Source organism: Helianthus annuus, chromosome 5, assembly GCF_002127325.2.
Source record: "Helianthus annuus cultivar XRQ/B chromosome 5, HanXRQr2.0-SUNRISE, whole genome shotgun sequence".
Lineage (NCBI taxonomy): Eukaryota > Viridiplantae > Streptophyta > Magnoliopsida > Asterales > Asteraceae > Helianthus > Helianthus annuus.
In genome coordinates, this window is record NC_035437.2 from 72,255,611 (window position 1) to 72,277,042 (window position 21,432).

General features: G+C 41.9%; 1 long non-coding RNA gene across 2 annotated transcripts; it reads left to right on the top strand.

Moving 5' to 3' along the window:
* Nucleotides 1-1,719: 1,719 nt before the first annotated feature.
* Nucleotides 1,720-3,459, top strand: LOC118479303. Of its 2 annotated transcripts, none has more exons than XR_004893299.1 (3): nucleotides 1,720-1,854; nucleotides 2,370-2,436; nucleotides 3,249-3,459. It is a non-coding gene; the product is annotated as an uncharacterized LOC118479303 (long non-coding RNA). The 2 variants fall into 2 exon arrangements; XR_002591668.2 differs by having other exon boundaries at nucleotides 3,242-3,283.
* Nucleotides 3,460-21,432: the final 17,973 nt, after the last annotated feature.

Consider the following 21,432-nt stretch of genomic DNA (forward strand, 5'->3'; position numbering starts at 1 on the left):
CAAGTTTACTAGAACGAATTCGAGAAGCACAAGATGAAGCTGTAAAGGCGGAAAACTGGAAAAAGGAAAGAATCATTGGTCAAGTTAAAGACCTTGAAGTGGGCAGTCGCGGCCTAAGAACTCGTTTTAATAGAATCTGGGTCCCCAACACATGTGGTGTTAAGAAGCTTCTCCTTGATGAAGCTCATAAATCCCGTTATTCCATTCACCCGGGGGCGACCAAAATGTATCATGACTTGAAGCAAAACTATTGGTGGCCCGGAATGAAGCGAGACACTGTGAAATATGTGGAAAAATGCTTGACATGCCTACAAGTCAAAGCGGAACACCAAAAGCCGTATGGTAAGCTCCAACCGTTAGAAATTCCGGTTTGGAAATGGGAGCAAATCACGATGGACCTATTGACTAAACTACCTAAAACAAGTCGTGGTTTTGACGCTATTTGGGTGGTCGTGGATAGGTTAACTAAAAGCGCCCACTTTATTCCGATTCGTGAAACCTATACATCTGAGAAAATGTCGGAGGTATACACCAATGAAATCATAGCAAGGCATGGGGTACCGATATCCATTGTATCAGACAGGGATACTCGGTTTACCTCGAAATTCTGGCGTGAATTCCAAGAACAGATGGGAACCAAATTGTTCCTTAGCACTGCTTACCATCCACAAACGGATGGGCAGAGCGAAAGAACAATACAAACATTGGGTGATATGCTACGGGCTTGCATTATTGACTTTGGGGGTAGTTGGGATGTCCATTTACCCTTGGTCGAATTCGCGTATAATAATAGCTATCACGCGAGCATTAAAATGGCCCCGTATGAGCTATTATATGGCAGAAAGTGTCGGACTCCGGTATGTTGGGGAGAGGTGGGCCCGCGAGGGCTAGCACCAACTGATGTAATCCGAGCTACAAATGCGAAAATTGACATAGTTCGGACACATTTAAAGGCGGCTCAAGACCGACAAAAGGCATACGCAGACAAAAGAAATAGGCCAATCGAGTTCCAAGTTGGCGATATGGTCATGCTAAAGGTTTCCCCATGGAAGGGTATTATTAGATTCCGAAAAAGGGGAAAGTTGAGCCCGAGATTCATTGGGCCATTTAGAATCATTGAACGAGTTGGTAAGGTAGCTTATCGACTTGAATTACCCGAAGAATTGAGTGGGATTCATAACACATTTCACGTATCACATCTCCGGAAATGTTTGGCCGACGAGACCACTCATGTCCACTACGATGATATCGAGGTGGATAACAGTCTCAACTATGCAGTGAAACCGATTGTGATTTTAGATCGTAAAGAGAAAAGCTTGAGGAACAAAGTGATAAATCAAGTCAAGGTTAAGTGGGACCACAGAAAAGGGTCAGACACTACTTGGGAATCCGAAGAGGAGATGCGGCGTCTCTACCCTACATTATTTGGTACGTAATTCGGTTTCGGGGACGAAACCCCTTTTAAGGGGGGTGGACTTGTAACACCCCAAAAACGTAAACCCGTATATTATAAAGTTCAAGGAATTAATAAACAAGAAATTACCAATTAAGAACTTAACCTAGTTAAGTTCTAGTCTAGAAATAACTCATATTATGGTTAAAATACTTGAAACTAGAGAAAATGGTAGTCAAGGGACTAAACTTGTCAAAAATGAAACTCTTATTACTAATAGTAACAAAATCAAAACCAAACACACCAAAAATTGGTGGTCTGGTCGACAGAAGCAGAGAAAAGGGGCGACCCCCATATCCAAAACCCTAACATCACCATTTCTTGCAAATTGAAGGCTCAAATCCTAACCAAAACAAAATCCGAGCTTAGAATCGTGTTCCTCATCGCGAGAGGGTCTAGAGGTATGTAAAATTTTGTGAGAATTCACTACTTGAAATTCTCATGAATCTAGCAAAATCTGAAATTTATTTGATGCATGATAGTAATTAGTTAGATTAAAGATGAAATAGTGTCTAGGGTTAAAACTTAGACAACTATAGGTGAAATCATGCCCTAATTCAGGAAAAATTCCATGAATCCATAAATGTTAAGTTATGGGTTTTGTATGTTGATGATGAATATTAGGATTTTGGGTGTAATCCTAGTATAAATTTCATTATAAGAAGTAATTCCAGTGATATTGATACTAATTGTGTGCAAAATTGCTATTATAGTGAAATTTGATGGCAAATCTTAAAGTCACGAACTTGTTTATGAAGGTGGAAAAATCTGACCCGCTAGGTGTTTGTAGAAATGCCTAAGTGAGGACTTAAATGTTAAAATTTGGATAAAAACGCAGATTTGATAATGGTCCATAATGATGTGATTATGGTCATGAAAAGAGATCTAAACATGTTGTGAAAACTGAATTTTCTAGGCAAAGAGTCCGGTTCCTCTAGCGGACAAGCCGAGGGGAAATCACGAGGAAAAGGCGCGCTCTAAAGGTACGAAATTTATCGTTTCGTTACATTATACCTTATTGTTAGTTTTATGTAGTCAATTTTGAAACACGACGACCAAGATTTACCAATACGTCACGAATATGATTAGTGCCTTAAACAAGTAAATGGGTCAAAACAAGTGAAAATGCATGAAATCTTACATATCCGAAATGGTGTGTAAGTTTAACACCCAAACGGGTCAAACAAGTTATGGTAATAAGCATGAAGCATGACCTTATTACACAATGCGTGAATTACATGATAAGTATGCCGTGTAACGAACACCATACCCAAATTAAGAAATCTTGTTTTTAATATAGGAGCTAAGGTGCATATCCGATGCATGAAAATAGTATAAACAACCAAATATTATGTCTTGTAATCTAGGGTGTAAGTTGATTTCGTAAGCATGCCCGCTCAAGAATAGTTGAGTAATGTTATAAACCAAAACAAGTATAAAGTACTAGCCCAGCCGCGCAGTAATTTATGCGAATTTGTGTTGTTTCGACTCATAGCGAATCAGCAAGAAAACTGCATTTTAAACAAGGAAGAGATGTGCAGAGTCTACCGTAAATTACGGTAGTACCGTAATTTACGGTGGCCTGAAATTATTTACGGTGAGTCTCTACTGTGTTACGGTAGATCCCAAATGACCAGAAGCCACCGTAATTTACGGTGACACCGTAAATTACGGTGGAGCCCTGTTTGACAAAAGTTGTTTTGATCATTTTCTCGAATCCGTGTTCGGACCTGATTCGAATACGTAATTACCAAGAGTGTTAGTACTAATGCTTGTTTTAAATGTTAGTTCTCAGGTACCAAGAAAAAGGATGAAGATCAAGCAAGTGAATAGAACCGAACACACACATTTTAAGAACGCTTCCGCATCCAAACTTTGTGTTAGAAACTATGTAAATTAATGGTAGTTACTGTCTTGTATGTGGTTTGTAACAACAATACATGAAGGTTGTGTTAATTTTGGGTTAAACTATGAAAGTTTTTGTAAAGTCGTCATTTTGGCGTTAAATGCAAGGTTTTTAGGTTATTAAATTTGGTAAAATAAGCTGGGTCTTACAGACACGTGGAAATCGGGGTGTGACAGGTTGGTATCAGAGCCAACATTGAGTGAATTAAACACTATCCTATTGTGTTTAATCTCAATAACACAATTGCACATACTTGAGTCTAGACAATAACTTAGGACAAATTCGGATTATTACTCCTTTTTGTCTTTATTTTCGATTTGATTTTTAATAAGTTTTGGAGCAGGAAAATGCCACCTGTTATATTCCGAGGAAGAGGAAGGGGAAGAAGAGGCCGAGGAGAAATCGTGACACATCACGATAAAGAAGCTGGACCATCTGGTACAAGACATCCTTCGATGACACGGAGCGAAGAGCCACAACGACGAAGAGATCTTTACGAACCCGCGAGGCATTCCACTTCGCACAGCTCAACGCCATCCTACCGGCACTCCTTTGGGCCAGATTCAGAAAATAACCCCAATAACCCACAACCTTCCTTCATACCTTTACAACGTTCGGTTTCGCACCGGAATTATGACGACCCTACTCCCTACTACATAGGTCAGTTCAATCCGGCTGACTACATACAGGAACCTTCAGGTTTTGTTCCACTAGGGCCACAAGACCATTTTTCTGAAGATCCCATGGAGGAGGATGAGGATCCAACTGAACCAGCTCGTGGTACGCCCACGCATCCGATAGAAGTTTCTGATGGGTCATCCTTCCATGGAACGCCCTATCAAGGACCTGACAGTTTCCAAGCGATGTTTGACCGACATGAATGGTACTACACGCCATCTCAACAGACATCTCAACAACCGAGACATCCGCAGGATCCCTCTGAGGATTCACGCTTTGAGGCAGTTACGCCACCACCTCCGCCACCGGCACAACCAGTAATACCTGATCCGCCAAGGCGTAGGAGGACAAATGCTCGTATGTCTACACGAGGAGGAGGGGGTATCCACTTCAGCACTCCTCGACATTCTAGTAGTAGCCACTATCCGCCGCTACAAGAAGAAGGACCTTCAAGTCCTATACAGGAGGCGAACTCCGCACCTACTGCACGAAATTCGCCACCATTTGGGTATGACCAACCCATACCTGCTTACACGGGTCCAACGGCTTACAATCCGTTTGAACCGTCACAAGCACAATACAACTACGGCTATGAGCGCGACCCATATGTGGTGTCGGCTAGATATAATGCGCGCTACCCTGACGGAGCACATGGAAACATGGGACCACCGGATTACTCAGCTCATGGGTATCCAATACCTCCCAGACCTCCAGTTCCGCATCAAGCGCCGCAACCACGTTTTTCTCCTCCTGAACAGGAAGAAATACTCCATCGACTAGATCGTGTGGAGAGAGAGTTCGAGGAAGAAAAGAAAAGCCACCGAGGATTTCTCAAAGGCTTGGCGAATCTACTAAAGGGCAAAAAGAAGAAACGTGACCACTAGCCCTTAATAGTTGTACTAATGTAATTTCTACTTTAAAATAAGTCCCTGTGTGGACAACTTATCATATTTCAGTCCCTACGTGGACTTATATTTAGTCCTTGCATGGACACCTATCTTGTATTAGTCCCTGCGTGGACTTGTCACTTATTTTAAAACCTCTATGGAGGTATATATTATTTGAAAGACCCGTTTAGGGCAATATGTAATTGTATTTGAGATTTTGGAATGTATGTTATGAGTTTTGTTTTAATATATATAAAAATAAATCAAAACCATTCCTTTTATATTGATCTGCCTAAATAAAGAATCTTAAAAAGGTGAAACCTAGCTTGGGGTCTGTTAAGATCTAGTCAAGATGGTACGACCTAACTGAAAAGATTCTGATTCCCTGTTAACCTCTGTACGCATGTTAACATTCATGGCAGATGTGATTCGTTAAAATCACGCCCGTCATTCTTATACAATAATCCTTTAAGGATTTCAAAACCCAACTAAATGATATATAAATCGTGGGTTAAATCACCAATGAAGGTGATCAGTATTATAAAGACATCCATTAGTGATGCAATGCCTGCGGGCCAGTATTATAAAGACATCCATTAGTGATGCAATGCCTACGGGCCAGTATTATTAAAACATCCATTAGTGATGTAGTGCCTACGGGCCAGTATTATTAAAACATCCATTAGTGATGCAGTGCCTACGGGCCAGAATTATTAAAACATCCATTAGTGATGTAGTGCCTACGGGCCAGTATTATTAAAACATCCATTAGTGATGTAGTGCCTACGGGCCAATATTATTAAAACGTCCATTAGTGATGTAGCGCCTACGGGCCAACCATATTAAGACATCTATTAGAGGTGTAGTGCCTATGGGCCATAATAATTGTCTTATAAAGACAAAAGGCAGCGGTAGTCTATGACTCTCTGTCAGAAAGAGATAAAAGAACTACGGTTCAACTCTCTATGCCTTTGATTCTCTGAAATCTCGGCTAACATTATAAAACATCATCATGATTAGGCTTTATGCCGCCAATACTATTTATATAGTTAAAATAGGATATATTCAAATCCTAATATTTAATGAAATAAAAAGTTAACCAAATATGGTCTCTGTACCATGGTTGACAAATTGTCATAAAAGACAATCATATAATAATCTCCTAAATTAAAATTTTGTTATCTTCTGTAACAGATTCAAGTTACAATGGCGGATCCCAGTGGAGAGAACAGCCACACAAACGAAGATGACTATGACAATGCGTCAGTGCATTTGACAGGCGCACAACTGAAGGCTCTGATTGACAATGCTGTCCAGGCAGCTATTGATCGTCAAAATACTAAGTCTCAAGGCAGAACTGTGTCAAAACCACCCTCTAAACCAAAGACACACTCCAAACCACCCTCTGAACCCAAGAAAGATGACGACAAGCACTCGTCTATTGAGCACAGCGTTCATCGCGATAGAGAATATACCGATGCGTCAAGTGCTAAGGGTTGCACCTACAAATACTTTGTATCATGTAAGCCCCGTGAATTTACAGGGGAGAAAGGTGCGGTTGACTGTATCACCTGGCTAGACGAGATGGACACGATAGTGGACATCAGCGGGTGCGCTGAGAGGGACGTGGTTAAGTTTGTGTCCCAGTCATTCAAGGGCGAGGCCCTGGCGTGGTGGAGAGCTCTGGTGCAGGCTTCAGGTAAGTCTGCCTTGTACAAAATGTCATGGGGGGAGTTTATTGCCCTCATAAAAGAAAACTACTGCCCTCAGCACGAGGTTGAGAAGATTGAGGCAGATTTTGTCTCACTGGTGATGACAAACCTGGATTGTCAAGCATATCTGACAAGTTTTAACACTATGTCACGCCTGGTGCCATATCTTGTGACACCAGAACCTCGAAGGATTGCCCGATTCATTGGGGGCTTAGAGCCGGCGATCAAGGCCAGTGTGAAGGCCTCTAGGCCGACGACCTTCAGGTCAGTTACTGACCTCTCCTTGTCTCTTACACTTGATGCTGTCCGTCTGAGGGCACAAAGGAGCAAGGAGGCTGAAAAGCGAAAACGTGAGGATGATACCTCACGAAAGTCTGGGAAAAAGCACCGTGGAAACGGTGAGGGCAAGAGAGGGTCGGAGGCAAAGAAAGAGGGGCAAGCTGATGGAAGACCTCACTGCAAGGTCTGCAAGAAACCTCACTCCGGGAAGTGTAGGTTTGCGTCTGGTTCACAGTCGCAACAAAAGACTCCATCCTGTGGGCTATGCAAGTCCAAGGATCATAAGACCGTGGAGTGCAAAAAGATAAAGGATGCAACCTGCTTTAATTGTAACGAAAAGGGGCACATAAAGAGTAATTGCCCGAAGTATGCCAAGAAGGCGGAAGAGACGAAGAAGTCGAATGCGAGAGTTTTTCGCTTGGATGCAAAGGAAGCGGTTAAGGACGACAATGTGCTTACAGGTACTTTTCTCGTAAATAATATATTTGCAAGAGTACTGTTCGATTCTGGCGCTGATAAATCCTTTGTAGACCAGAAATTTTGCCAACTACTAAATATGCCAATCAAAACCCTTGACGTGAAATACGAAGTAGAGTTAGCAGACGGCACGATAGAAACCGTCTCTACTGTTCTAGAAGGATGTGAAATGTCCATTAGGAACCATTCTTTTCCTTTATCTCTACTTCCTTTCAAACTGGCGGGTTTTGACATCGTGCTAGGCATGGACTGGTTATCCCGTAATCAGGCCCAAATCATTTGCGGCAAAAGACAGATAGTTTTAAAGACTCCGAGTGGTGAATCTCTTACCATTCAAGGGGATACGCATTACGGACTGCCCGAAGACGTATCTATGCTGAAAGCTTCAAGATGTTTGAACAGAGGCTGTGTAATTTACATGGCTCAAGTGATAATTGAAGAACCAAAGCCGAGGATCGAGGATCTTCCTGTTATTTCTGAATACCCCGAGGTTTTTCCCGAAGAACTGCCTGGTTTGCCACCAGATAGACAAGTGGAGTTCAGAATTGACATCATTCCTGGAGCAGCTCCGATAGCCAGAGCACCTTACAGATTAGCTCCGACGGAAATGAAAGAACTGAGGACCCAGTTGGATGAACTGCTGGCGAAAGGTTTTATCAGACCTAGTTCATCTCCCTGGGGAGCTCCTGTCCTATTTGTAAAGAAGAAGGACGGATCGATGCGGTTGTGCATCGACTATAGAGAACTGAATAAAGTTACCATAAAGAACAGATATCCTTTGCCAAGGATCGATGATCTATTCGATCAGCTGCAAGGAGCGAGCTACTTCTCAAAGATCGACTTAAGGTCGGGTTATCATCAACTAAGGGTCAGAGATGAAGATGTACACAAGACTGCATTTAGGACTCGCTATGGTCATTACGAGTTCCCAGTGATGCCTTTTGGGCTCACAAATGCACCGGCTGCGTTCATGGATCTCATGAATCGCGTTTGCAAGCCATACTTGGACAAATTCGTCATAGTCTTCATCGACGATATCCTTATATATTCCAAGAACCAAGCTGACCACGAGAAGCATCTCCGTTGCATTCTCGAATTACTACAGCGTGAGAAACTCTACGCCAAATTCTCGAAATGTGAATTCTGGCTACGAGAGGTTCAGTTTTTAGGACACGTTGTGAGTGAGCGTGGTATCCAAGTGGATCCCGCTAAGGTAGAGGCAGTCATGAACTGGCAAGAGCCAAAGACGCCTACCGAAATTCGTAGTTTCCTGGGGTTAGCAGGATACTACCGGAGATTTATTGAAATTTTTTTGAGGATTGCTGCGCCCTTGACCTCCTTGACCAAGAAGAAAGAAAAGTACATTTGGGGCCCGAAGCAGCAAGAGTCCTTCGAAATACTGAAGCAAAAGCTAAGCAACGCACCTGTGTTGACTTTACCTGAAGGTACAGATGAATTCGTAGTTTACTGCGATGCATCACACACAGGCATGGGGTGTGTGCTTATGCAGAAGGGCAAAGTGATTGCCTATGCTTCAAGGCAATTAAAGGTGCATGAAAAGAATTACACCACCCATGATTTGGAGTTGGGTGCCGTTGTATTTGCACTGAAGTTGTGGAGGCATTACCTTTATGGTATTAAATTTGTGATTTATTCTGATCACAAAAGCCTCCAGCACCTGTTCAACCAGAAGGAGTTGAACATGAGACAGCGCCGTTGGATGGAAACCCTGAATGATTATGACTGTGAAATCAGGTACCATCCCGGCAAGGCGAATGTGGTCGCCGATGCCTTGAGCAGGAAGGAAAGGGTAAAACCCATTCGAATCAATGCCAAGAGCATTGAGGTTAAAAATAATTTAATTGAAAGGATTTTGGCTGCACAGCGAGAGGCTGTGTTGGAAGCTAATTATCCTAATGAAAAGCTGGGAGTAACTGAAGAGCAGTTGACTCTTAGCAAGGATGGAATTCTTAGACTGAACGGACGTATATGGGTTCCGATATATGGAGGACTACGAGATGTTGTTCTCCAGGAAGCCCATAGTTCCAAATACTCAGTCCATCCTGGTGCTGATAAAATGTACCAAGACTTAAAGGCAAATTATTGGTGGATAGGCTTGAAAAAGTCTGTAGCCACCCATGTAGCAAAGTGCTTGACTTGTGCTCAAGTCAAGGCCGAGCACCAAAAGCCATCTGGCTTGCTACAACAGCCTGAACTTCCCGAGTGGAAGTGGGAATGCGTAACTATGGACTTCATAACCAAGTTACCCAAAACCAGGAAAGGAAACGATACAATATGGGTCATAGTTGATAGGCTGACTAAATCAGCTCATTTTCTACCCATCAAGGAGACGTATAGCTCCGATATGTTAGCCCAACTATATGTTGATAAGATTGTAGCCTTACACGGCATACCTGTGTCTATTATCTCCGACAGGGATACTAGATACACATCTCACTTCTGGAAAAGTTTCCAGCAATCTTTGGGCACGCGTTTAAACTTTAGTACGGCTTACCATCCACAGACGGACGGTCAAAGTGAGCGTACTATCCAAACGCTAGAAGACATGCTTCGAGCATGTGCGATCGATTTAGGTGGTAACTGGGATAAAAACCTACCCCTGATCGAATTCTCCTACAATAATAGCTACCACACCAGCATAAAGGCTGCGCCTTTTGAGGCATTATATGGTAGGAAATGCAGATCGCCTGTTTGTTGGGCGGAAGTAGGAGAGGTCCAATTATCGGGACCAGAGATTGTTTTCCAGACGACGCACAAGATTGTCCAGATCCGGGAACGTCTCAAGGCTGCCCGCGATAGGCAGAAGAGCTACGCTGATCCAAAGCGTAAGGATTTTTACTTCGAAGTGGGTGAAAAAGTATTACTTAAGGTGTCACCCTGGAAGGGGGTGATGCGTTTCGGCAAGAAAGGCAAACTGAGTCCGAGATACATAGGACCTTTTGAGGTCATTGAACGGGTCGGATCAGTTGCCTATAAGTTGAACTTGCCTGAAGAGCTCAATGGAATTCACAATGTGTTCCACATCTGCAATCTCAAAAAGTGCTTCGCCGACGAGTCGTTGGTGATTCCACACACAGATGTGCATATAGATGAGAGCTTAAAGTTCATAGAAAAACCTTTGTCGATTGAAGATCGACAGGTAAAGAAGCTTCGCAGAAAGCACGTACCGATTGTAAAAGTCAAATGGGATGCTCGTAGAGGTCCTGAATATACGTGGGAAGTCGAAGCTACAATGAAAGAAAAATACCCCTATTTATTTGAGTAAATCTCGGGTCGAGATTTATTTTAAGGGGGTGAGGATGTAACACCTCGAATTTTTGTGTCCAATGATGTGTTAACACGTGTCATTTGTTTACACGTGGCATCTATAATAAATAAAGGACTAATTTTGACAAACCTTGAAAGTATATAAATTCGAGGGTTATAAATGTCACCAAGGGTAAATATACTGTATAGTATCCCTAAATAATGCTTAAACCTTCAAACGAGTAAATTATAGATCGTACAAAAACAAAACGCGGAAGAAAGTGAGAGATTACAAACTACAGGGGTTAACTGTGTCGAAATATTTAATAATACCTCTGAGTGACCCTTTAACGTTCCAAAGACTTTGTAACGGTATTATACCCTCACTAAAATAATATATATAAATTTCGCGAAGTTTCGATATGAAACGAGAAAGTTACGATCGAATTCGTAGAAGAAGGGTTAAAAGCGTCAACAGTGAAAGTTAAGGCTTTCCAATATAATTAATAAATAAACCGGGGACTTAATAATGCGGGTAAATAACACGAGGCCCCTATCGGTAAATAACCGAGGGCCAAACCGCAAAGTTACCCCTTCAAACCCGAAAGGTCAGGTAAATCATTACGAAAGATTTCGTTATTAATGGCCAGATTCTGTAATCATAACAAAAGATTTTAAAATTCTGAAATCTTAACCTCTCGCGACCCGCGTGAAGGTTATAGTTAAGTTGAGGCGGGCCGCGAGCCACCTCAAATACGCGACTGATATTTGATCTTTAGGCGACCCGCATTAAAATGCATGGGAACTCCCATGCGGGCCGCGTAAAGTGCCCAGATGCAGAAACTTTGTAGTTTCTTGCCTTTTGGAGCTTTTGAACGATCAAACACCAATTAATGGAGCATGGGCGCCCCCTACACGACCCATAACCCTTAGGGACACCTGCCCATCATCCATGACCAGTTGTAGGGCAATGTGGAATGATCTTGGAGCCTAAAATGCACTATAAATAGCCATGTTGTAGTTACAACATTCACACAACTCAAACACTTCCATCTGATCATTCCAAGAGCTCCCTAGCATTCTCCTCTGTTCTCTAATCAAGAGTTAACTTCTGTAAGTGATCTAACCCTTTGTGGTTTCACATTTCCTTAGTAAATGGCTAAGAACCAAACCGTCGTAACTACGGTTTGACTTTACAATAAATCAGTAATGGTTCAGTCTTATGACGAATCAAAAGTGGTTATGAGTTGGTATTTACGTGGGTAATAAACCTCTAAAATGGTTCCCCCTGATCACCACTCTAACTATGTCAAATGTCGAGTCAAACGTGCGGTTAAAAAGTCAACAGAAAGCTATTTTAGCGATTTATGCATAATCTGTAATGTATATGTTATGGAACCTGTTTTGACAATCATAAAATATGATAATAAGTATATAAACTTGTTTGCGCTCGTTTGAATCGATCATTTACTATATTGAACCGGTTCGGAGCCGAAAGTCGCATAAGTTTGACTTTTGCTTTGACTTCAGTTCTGACCCGTTTTAGTGAGGTATAAATATACCTTAGGACTCTCTTAGGACCAGGTCACATGTTGGTATAAACCTCTGTGGTCGGTTCATGAGTTATCCGAGCCTTTTGCGCAATTCCGTCATTCGCCTAAAAGTTGACCGTAACGGCCTTTTAAAATTAAAACGAGTATTTCGGACACGTGAACGGACCAAAACCTTGCTTATTAAATTATAAGCATGTCCTTAAAGTTTCACGTCAATCCGAGGTCTAGAATGAGAGTTATGCTAAAAGGCGCACTTTTAAGAAAGTTTTGTAATTAACGGCGCAATTAGCATAACGCCCATCTAACCCAAGTTTTCGTCACCAAAACTTTTACCCACTGTGGTAAAATAATATTTTGGGAATTTTAGAGATTTTTAATAATTTTTACCTTGCTCATAACCTGCGGTTATGGCTACGGTTCGGTAAATACCGAATATGCCCTTTTTGGCCAAAACGGGAGTTCTACAAGGTCTTTTGACCCGATTCCAGTTGCCACTGATTTTAAATAATAAATAAAGTATTTTAAACTTTATAAACTGTTCGGGAAACTCAGATTTCCTGTAGAACTCGAAAAGCCCTTTTTAAAGTCTTTAAAATGACCGAAAAGCCCCTACGGGGCATAATATAAACCTAAACTCGTTACGGGCATTACGGAAGGTATCCTACTGATACCAAAATACTTTTAAGGCATATTGACTTAGGAAATAAGCGTACGACTCTCATAGTTAACCGTTTCGCCTATTTTGCGCACACGGTACGGCTCATGGAACTAGTTTTCGTGCAATAGCCGATATGGGTCAAATTATATTATTTGAACCCCAAAATCCAGAGTATGAACTATAAACCCATATAAAACAAGTCACTGAACTTGTTGGGTCCAAATCATACTCCATTCTCGGTTTTCGCCTTTTCGTGCGAATTAACCATATCTATATATCGGAATCAACCGGTTTAAGCTACGGCTAATACAAGGACCGTTAGGATTCTAAGAGGTTAATTAAAACCTTCGTTCCAGATTAGGAGCCCCAGTAAAAGCTATCGGTGACTTGATCTAAATTAAGGATTTATACTTGCAAAGGTAAATACTTTAACTTATTTCCCCTATATGGGCTTGGGTTACGGTATACTAATACCGCTTGATTGAGCATTATATAATTCCATCGCTTAGGTGGTTAATTGATTAAATATGATCAGCTCATTTAAACAGTTTTGTTGCTTATAAGCCTTTGGGGGGTTTAATGACCGTTGTCCCGGATATCCTTGGCATCATTTTACGAAATGGCCACGACCATCGACATCCCGGTGTAGGCGTACGCCCGGTATAAAGTGTCGACATTAAAATTAAAAGACGTAGCCGTTGGTTTTTATACTACGGTTTTACGCAAACGTGGTGTGTCTATAAATCTTTAACCCGGCACGACCCGGGCTACTGAACGCATAAAAGAACATGTAAAACGTTCACAAGATCATTATGAATTTTCCCAAGTTATGAAAGAGTTTGTGCCTTGTGCATTCAAATCAATTTTTAATAAACATTTTAAAATGTGTCAGTTGAATGTATTTACCAGTGTAAACTGACGTATTTTCCCCAAAAAGATTAAGTGCAGGTACCTAAACGTAATTGGCTGGTATTAGCTCCCTAGCGTCGGGATAAGTCTCGCAAGCTTGATTGCAGTATCTGATGGAACAATACTTTATCTTTATTTACGATCCACTGTGGATATATTCAACCCCTGTAATACATTTTGATATTACGATCAGAGGTTGAAATTTATATATTTATCTTATGCTTCCGCTGTGCATTATATAATTGTGTGGTTTGACTATATTGTTGCCAACATCGTCACGGTAATCCCCCACCGGGCCCACCGGTGAGACACGTGGAAATCGGGGTGTGACATAAACTGAGTGATGAAGTCATTTTCGAACTCAGTTTAGTGACACGGGCAAGTGTGGTGAGCGATATGTGGTACGCGAAAATTGATAACACCAACACCAAGCATAGTAAACGAAGACGGCGGCGATAAGCGACAGGCGAAAAGCGACAACCGTCGAGCGATAAGCGACAGTCGATGCGTTGCAAGCGATAAAGATATGTGATTCGGTTGAGTTGGACATACCACAAGCATTAACCCCACATGGCCTTTTTCCACGAAAGTCTGCTAATACGGCTAAAACACCACCATGTTTCAGCCCTTTTAGCTTGTCTCGTGAAGCGAGGTCGTGTGGGCTAACATAACACAGATAACACAAACAGCGATAAGCGATAGCGATAGGTGATAAGAGTATCGAAACGATGCGATAGGTGCGAGAAGCGTTAAGGCGAAGAGCGACGAGCATGAGCGGTACTCGTCAAGCGATCCATGGTACGTGATTCACAGTAAGCGATACACACAAAATATGCGATTAAGCGAAGACGCACCAAAAGTGATAGCGATTCACACAATAAGCGATAACCAACGGTAGAGATTGCGAGATACGCACAATATGCGATTGCGATTTCGAGCCACATAATAAGCGATTTAGATTGCGAGATATATTCCAGCGATAATGCGATTGCGAGTGTGTCGACTTACGAAAAGTATAGCGATTACACGCTTGAGTTGTGATTGATATTGTTACGCCTTGCGATGTAGTATAGTGTGTCGAAAATAACCACAATAATATGATAGGTCTACGTTCCAACTCCACATGGCACTTTCTTCACAAAACTTTGGTTAGCATAGCGAAACACCGTCATGTTTCAACCATACGCCTCTGTTCCGTGAATACGTGTCACACTTCGTCAGACATGGCCAAGACGCTTATATATAGGAAGTACCAGCGGTGTATCCACCACGCTTAACCATGCCCTGAACGTTAAGGCATCATTGAAACTCACTACGATCTCCGTGCACTGACCAAAATAATCACGTGTGCACCCGTGATTAATTTTATTCTTGCACGTTTATCGTACCTTATCTCAAGAACGCATAGTAGGGGTAAACTACGTTATATAGTACATAGTTCTAGCATTAGATTGTGCGCGAGTATAAGAGAAATAGAATCCACATGCGTCGAGAGATAGAACAAGTTTCCACACATAAAAGAAATTAACGGCGATAAGTCATATTATTACAACAACATTAGAAGCAAAATAACGTTGTTGTGCAGGACTTTTGCGGAGACTGCGGTTGTTGATGAAAATCCTTAAGGTTGCGGTCCTGTGCGGCAGTTCTGGGTAAAATAACCATACCAGTTGCAATTGTCGCAATAACGGCAGTTAGTTCCTGGTGGGTGATGATACGTACACATGAGACACAGTGGATGGCTTCCGGTGTAGGCGCGCTTCACAAGAACGGGAACAAACCGTAGCGGTGTGGGGTTTGGAATTTCATCCACGCTTGGTTCCTTTCGCTTATGGCTGAGCTCGTTGCGATCCTGAGATGATGCAGTGTCGTTGGCGGATTCGTCTGATGATTCGCTGGAGATATCATCGGAGGAATCTTCAGAAGAATCGTCGGTAGAATCGCTGGAAGAATCGTCGGATGAATCGATGACGATTGCTTGGTGAGCCTGCTTGACAAGATTCTTAGAGAAGAATCCGTCCAAGACTCGTTTGTCGTTGATTTCTGCGGCCAAGCGGTAGGTTTCTTCGATTGTAGCAGGTCTTGCAGCTTCGACGAAATCGACCACACATTCAGGCAAGCCGCGAATGTACTTCGTTATGGCTTTTTCTGAAGTGTTGACTTGACTTGGGCAGATTATGCTAAGCTGTTTGAACCTTGCGGTGTAGCCAGCATTGTCACCTTCGACTTGCTTGATTTTCCAAAATTCGTCTTTGAGTTTCTGGACTTTGTGGGGAGGGCAGTACTCTTTCTTCATGAGCTCTTTCAGCTCATTCCAAGAGAGTGCGTAAGCTGCGGAGATCCCACGTTTGTTACGTTCGGCGGTCCACCAGTCGAGTGCTTGCGATTGAAATACTCCGGTAGCACAAGTGGTACGAAAACCATCGGGACACCCACTCTGACGAAGGGTAACTTCGATAGAGTCGAACCACTGGAGTAATTGGGACACACCTCCTTCACCTATGAACTCCATTGGGTCACAGGCTTTGAAGTGTTTGTAAAGAAAAGCAGATTGCGGCGCTTCCGTCTTAGAGTCTTTCGGGGTTCGAGAGTTGCTGAGAGAGTGCACTTGAGCGACAATTTGAGAAATGAGCTTGGCCACTTCCCTGACCACAAGCGAGGCAATCCTCTTCTCGGCGCTTCGTTTGGCTCTTCTCCTAGCTGTTCGTCTCGAGGTAGAGTCGTTGGAAGGCATCTAGACAAAGATATATTTGGAGTGAGATTCAATCATAATGATTTTTGAGTTTGCGATGCCATTGAGCGCGATCAAAACTTGTAGCGAGTACTATAATAGATTTCACATAGGAGACACGAGATTCCTAAGTTCTCACACAATTGACTCGTTTTGTACATATAATTAGTTGTAGTTTATACTCATACACATACATATCGGTGTAGATTGCGTGAGGACGCGGTGAAGGGAGAGAGAGAGCGAGAGCGAGCAATTAGGCATTAGTTTTATGGTGAACATTCGGTTTTCGTTTTGGATTGCGATGGCTGTGCGAGTTGTGCGTTTTGTAAAACAAGGAGCGAAAATTGATAAATCGAGAAATTGATAAGGCGTAAAATAAAAACGTAAGCATGATCAAGTTCATTAAAGCGTAAAACCGGCGAGTCGTAGGCTTAGTAAAATAATCGGAGTGCCTCGGGTGTTTAGGCGTCGACTACCCAAGGTAACCCAACTATACCTAACAAGTCGGGCGCGCGCGTTGACCTAGAAGGCTTATGCTTACACTAGGATGCAGCTCATGGCATTCGTCTTCCTAGTCATCGCGTGGCTCGAGTCGTCGTTATAGTCCGGTCCTTGGTGGGAGCTTTTTGAAAACTATTTTAGAGAGTGGAACGATTTATTAAGATACGGGTTTCAACCCTGACTTAAAAACTTCGTTCCTAACTGTGGTTATGCTCTTCGAATAAATTCGTGAGTTCCACTGGATTTTGAGATGGAGACTTTCGTTGAGATTCAGATGCCACTCCTAGCTCAGCAGAACGTTCTCGTGCTAGAAAAATGCGCTGAGTGAACAATCCTATCGAGAGTTCTTGGTTTTCACACCTGGTCTCGACTGGATCATTCTGTTGTGTTAAGCGAGTATTTTTCGAAAACGTGTGTATTGTGTTGGCCTTAGGAGAGGCTAAGTAATATTCAAGCCTTAGGAAAGGCTCTTCGCGTGAAATTGTAGTACGCGGTGTTCATGCGAAGTTGTAGTTTTAACAGATTCGAACGAGAGTATCAAGTAGCCCCGTGCAAATCCTACTAAGTTCGCACGAGTCAGCCTGTTGGTACTTAGACTATAGACTAGGTCAATTTCTAAGACGTCGACCCGGACTAGGTCGAGTCACAGAATTTTACCTAATTCCCTATAGTTATGGCTCTGATACCAATCTGTCACACCCCAACCGATGGCGGAATCATCGGGGCGTGGCACTAGGCGAATCAGATTGCTCAAGAGAATCCATAACAACTATATTGCGACAGTATTTAATGCGTTTATTATCCCATACAAATAAACAATACGATCACATAAGGTATTACAGATTTCTTGTCCTCTCGAACAATACAAATTCGACAACATAGATTTTAGGTGAGTTTCTAGACTTCCTAGCTTGATTTTGATGTAGACTGCGACTAAACCTGCAACATACGTTAAAACAACGTCAATACAAAAGTATTGGCGAGTATACAAGTTTTGATAGAGTAGCGTAAATAGTTAAAAGTACTGCGAATTACCAAATACATAAAAGAGATACCTCAACATACATGCATACAAGACAGATACTACCAGCTAAGTCACTCGAACTGCGATTGCGATTGCTATTCATCCGAACTAGACCCCGTCGGGTGCTATAGTACTATACTAGTTAAGGCGGGACCTCGCGAGTAAAAGTCCTAGCACATATGTAACTAGCATCACATATAAATATGCATAACAATCATTCGCAAGAGGTAAATAGTTTGATTGAATAATTCGTTTGTTAAATTCGATTTAATAGGAACGTATGTTACACCCAAAATGCGATAAAAAAGGGGTTCGAGTATACTCACAGTCGGTGCTCAGCAGGCAAACACAACTTGGTTGGATTAAAGGGAGCGCGTCTGAGATTAGCCTGATTACAGATTGATAGCGTAAGCGACGAACGGCGTGTAAATCGGTGAAAAGTGTCAGAGGATCGGACAGTAATCCGATCTGATGGCAATCCGATCGGGTGTTCGGTCGATCGGGTGACAATCCGCTCGGACGGTCATCCGGTCGGGTGACTTTTCGAGTGGATTGTTTCCTCCTCTGGGAAGGATGTGTTTGTTTATGATGGTTTGCCTTTTGAAGTTTTCGTTGTAGCATTTTGAAAACAAGGAAGTATTTCTACCTTTCAGGTCGGTCGATCGGACAGCTGTTCGATCGGGCGATAACCCGATTGGTGGACACTTTAGTGAGAACAAGTTCACAGCAGTTGTCACTCGATCGGAGTGTAGTCCGATCGGGTGATAATCCGTTTGTATTGAATACGTTGAAAATTGTTTAAGTGTTGAAGTCTAAACACCACATGGTCGGGTGGTAGTCCGTTCAATGTTTAAACTCCAAATTGTTGAAATCAAAGTCAAGTGTGGGACCCAAGGTGCAATCCGATCAGATGGCAGTCCGATCGGATGACATGTCCTGTCCGTGCGGATGACATGTCCTGTCCGTTCGGATGACATGTCTTGTCCGTTCGTATGCCTGCCCGATCGGAGGGCTGTTCGATCCAAACGATCAAGTTGTCCTTGGCACTTTGACTATTTTGATGGTCTTTGGGGGTTTTGATCGAGATGGTGTTGTGACGTGCTAATCAACAGAAACCCCATCTCGAACCAAGGGACCTGATCGGACAGGAATCACCCAAATCTGACCGGTTTACTGATTCGTGATGGACGTTCTTGGTTAACCCGAAATCGGTCGTCTCTTTGTTAGAAATCGGATCTTGAACCAACACGACACTAAGAATGAGTAGAAGGTCGGTTCAAGCTTCGATTCTATCGGTCTTGAGTGTAAAAGAGTTGAAAGAAAGTTGGAAAACCATCTTTCAATCCTTTTATTCATGATTATGTGTAGATCTTTTGTGAAAATGTTGTTTATTCTTGTGGAAATCCTTCGAATCTGAGTTGTTCTTGGTGGAATGAGGCCAAAACTTGAAGTTCATAAGAACTTCATGATGACATCACCCTAGAACACCCCAAATCCACTGATTTCATGGTTAAATGTTAAGATTCAAAGGTGAAAAAGATGAAGAAGTGTACGCAGGTCATAGAAGTACAAGATTTAGGTTGAAAACTTACAAAAATCGCGAGAAATTGAGAGAAATTAGCCCCAAAGCGTGTTGGTCGAGTGAGAGCTCCACATCAGGGAGAATGATGTGAGAGTGGGGATATTTATAGGCAAGAGAGGAGAGCAAGTGGTGCACTGGGTTGGATCGGATGGCTGTCCGATCGAAGTGCCATTCGATCAAATGCCTCCGGTGAGCTGAGTTTTGGCGTTCCGTTTCGATCGTTAAGCATTGCGATAGTTTGGTTACACACTCTCATCCACCTTTTCATATATTATTATAATTAGCCACGTTGGGTCGTATATACCTATCCATATTTCGAAGTTGCGATACAATAACCGGGTTTCGTTTCGAATATGCGTTACTTTGCGACGTTTCACGGTCATCGAGGAGGGTAGAATAGGTCCCCTCTCAATGTCATCGTGAACGTTAATGTGTGTGATGCGATGTGCGTTTTGAGTAATGAGTTGCACTGCGACACATCACGACTATCAAGGAGGGTAGAATTGGTCCTCACTCGACATCTTCGTGGTTGTCAGCCAGTATAATGTAATGTGATAGCGATAAAATATGCGATAATATGCGAAAATATTGCGATATCGCGATGTATGCGATAGGTACATTATGATTCGAATCTTCGGTGCTAGGCGTAACGAGTATAACGAGTAGTAACAACGCACGAACATGCGGGTTGTTACAAGAATGTTCAATAAAAATAGTCGTGCATTCTTGTTTTTAGCAAACAAACGATTGTTAAATATGATCAAAGTTTTGTAAATGATTATTTCGAATATATTAATTTGTATATCAATCATATTTGTTTAATAACTAGTTTAAATACCCATGTGTTACATGGGTTATTCAAAGTAAATTATATTATTTAACAGTGTTAACATAAACTTTAAAATAAAAGAAACGTACCATTACTTAAGTAAATATTAAATTACAATGAACTGAAAAAAATGAATACGAAAAATCACAAGTCTCTAAAGATTTCTTTATATACCACATTTGATGTCTTGTTTATAGGTTTTCCATCTTTGTCTAATATTAGTAATTTGACTCAATCTCTGGTTTTTACTCTTGATAAAGCGGCATACCACTGCCCATGAGTGAAAACCCATGTGATGCGGCGACAGTGACAATTTACACCGCAATACTCATTTCATGTTAGTTGATCAATTCTCTCGTGCTATATTGTATAGTTATTTTGTTAGTTTTCTTATTCATGGCATCAATGTAATCTATCTATGCCTTATTGTTGGACCTACAAAAGAACATTTGGTATCCAAAAGCCAAAGCATGATTCATTGATCAAGAAATAAGCAAATGATTGAACCAGTCTCTCCTTAAAGATAGTGAATCTTGAACACCTATTCAGAACATCTGATCAAGAGCATGGCTAAGATCTGATGAAGACTTGGAACTGTTGTTCAGGAGTACAAGCATCTGTTGAAGACCAAAGCCCTGATCAAGAAAAGGTCTAATGCAAAAGACTAAACATATGTTAAGCCAAACAGATGTTTGGACAACTGCAACAAAGGATAGCTTAGACAGTGTTTTCTCAGTGTAACAATACTTATTTCATCAATGTTTTAGTATAGCCTAGATCAGATGATAGGATTGCTCAGGTGTTTGCAAACATCCGAGGAATCTTTTCTGCTAGGAATGTTAGATGTCACTATTAGGGTGATGTCAGCTGATCTCTGAATAGAGCTTTCATACTTGTATAAATAGATCACACTTGTTAGTGATCTATTCATCACACACACTCACATTTTCTCTTGTACGAACTGATTTGTTGGTGTGATCAGCTAA